Genomic DNA, 2,366 nt, shown 5'->3' with positions numbered 1-2,366 from the left:
GCACGACCAGGCTGGGCCACAGTTGGAAATTTGGCGGGGCCCAGCGCTCAGGGGCAAGGACCAGAACCCACACCACAGGGTCACGGACAACCCCCTGACTTAGATGTGATATGATGTGATCCCCGGCTCTTGGTCTTGCCAGAAACCTCAGGGATCCCTGTCCCTGCATGGAGAGAAGGCTGCCGGGCCCAGGAAACCGGCACCCAGGGAACACGGCTGCCGCTGCCAAGGGCCCAGTACCCCCCACCAGGGATGGTACGGGGTACCTTGGGTCCCCTACCCATAGTGCCCCCCCCACCAACAAGCCCCCCCCCCCCCCCCCCCCCCCCCCGCAGCCGCAGCGGATGACACCCAGAAGGACCGGGGGCCCCAACCCTAACCCATCCCAGAGCCAGGGAAGGGTTGATCCCAGCCCCAGGTGTAGATGGGCAGCCCATCCAGCGCCGCTGGACCTACCCCACCCCGAGCAGGACACCCCGCCAACCCCCCCAGCACGGGCAAAGAGACCACCCCCCCCAAGCCAAAACGGACCACCACTCAACACCCCCCCCCCCACAGCCGAGCCCAGAAGACGACGCAGCACCTCAGCCCACCCCGCCCAGGCACCGGACCTGACCCCCCGACAAACGGGACCTCACCAGCCCCCACCGGGCAGCGGAGGCCCCGACCCCCACCCAGCACCACGGCAGAAAGGCAGGGAGCAGCGACGACCAGGCCCACCACCCCATAAGTCATGGAGTTAGCCATGGGAGACCAGAGAGACTGAATTCTTTCAAAGTTACTTGAACTTCGGGCTGACATTTTTTCCAAGCTGATATGATCAAAAAGCAGATTTCTGTATTGACTTATATTTATATTTTTCTTGTTTTTCCAATTTATTAAAATGTTTTTTTTTAGCAATACAAAGAGTTATGAAAATAATAGATACTAATCCTTCTTCTACCTCGATGGCACTCATGTCACCAAGCACACAAAGAGACGGTGAAGCCGTGATTGAAACCTTAACACTTGTGCTATCCTAGGCACTTTAACATTGGGAGTTGGGTCATCTAGACCCACTAGACAGTGCTCTGAACATTTTTTCTTCAATGATTTGTGATCTTCACTGGTGTCCATGGATTACATGAAATCTTTCCAACTTTATCCACCTTTGTCATGGTAGGGAGAACATGTCAATGTAAGAGTGGGGTCATCTAAGATAGCACAAGGGTTAAGCCAGGCTGATAGATCGGCACATACCTGCTGCCAGAGAGCCTGGACAGGCGTGAAGAACCTCTTCAGAATCCTCTTCTCATTCTAACTTGGAGTGTTGATCTGAAACATGGGTTGGATTCAGATGTTCAGCAGCTCCAGGATCTGGAGAAAAACAGACCTGCAGACAAACAGATTATTTTCTAGATCATCACTTTCTTCTTTGATCTACATTTGATGGACAGATGTGAGTTTGGGATGGACCAATCAAGGATTGAGGGAATCATTGATCAGACAGAACATTTCTGGATGACATAGATCTATGTGTGGGTCAGGCGTTGGACCCTGGTTCTGTCCCTGTTCCAGAGACAGAACCAGAACTCTGGATCACTAGAGTCTGGTTCCAGATGTTTCACACTTGATTTATGTTCTCCAGAAACTCTCATTGACAAACAAACACAGAGTTTCATTCAGAAACCTCCAACATGGTCATGTGACCAGAATGCTCATAGTGGAGACACGGACAAACGCTGTGGTCACATGACTCACTGGTTTGGATTCAAATCCTTTGAAGTCAGTTTTTGGAGCAGAAATCCCGTCTGATCTCAGTTAGTGAACAAAAGTCTCTCAGTTGAATCATTTTTCTATCATCTCTGTTCTGTTGATGATCAGATATGGACTCATGCAGTTTGAAAGACTCAGAGTTTTGCTTTGATTGATGTTTTCCACAGTTTTCTGACTGAACTTCCTTTTTCTTTGGTGTTTTGTGGGTAAAACTCTGTTCTTTTTCATGCTGACAGCATTTTTAGCTGCAGTTTTAAAGAAGTTTCATCTAAATCCAGTTGAATCTCCTCATTTTCTAGAATGTCTAAACTAGTAGAAACTTTCTGAGCATAAAGCCTGTTTTCTCCAGAGGACATGAATGAACAGAGTGGATCTTAGTGAGGAATGACAGCCTCTGGATGCAGAGAATTACTTTGATGCAGCTGCTGCAACAACACCAACTGCATTGAAGCAGGAGGGAGAAGGGAGACACCTGCTGGCTGTTTGCAGAACTGCATCTTCAAACTGAAAGCTGTCTGTCAAATTCCTGCAGCCTGTTTGGATCTAATAAATTCTCTTTTGAATCAACTCTGTGTTTTCTATTGATTTCTGTCTTTGACTCACAAACAGAC

General features: G+C 49.1%; 1 protein-coding gene across 2 annotated transcripts in view; it reads right to left on the bottom strand.

Moving 5' to 3' along the window:
* LOC144989338 (uncharacterized) overlaps window positions 1-2,366 on the bottom strand; it is a 118,594-nt gene that overhangs the window by 61,825 nt on the left and 54,403 nt on the right. The window lies entirely within an intron of this gene.

This window comes from Oryzias latipes, chromosome 2 (assembly GCF_053564925.1).
Source record: "Oryzias latipes strain Hd-rR chromosome 2, Olatipes_Hd-rR_3.1".
NCBI classification, from domain to species: Eukaryota; Metazoa; Chordata; class Actinopteri; order Beloniformes; family Adrianichthyidae; genus Oryzias; species Oryzias latipes.
Note: the sequence above shows the minus strand (reverse complement) of the source record. Positions and strands in the feature narration are given on the sequence as shown.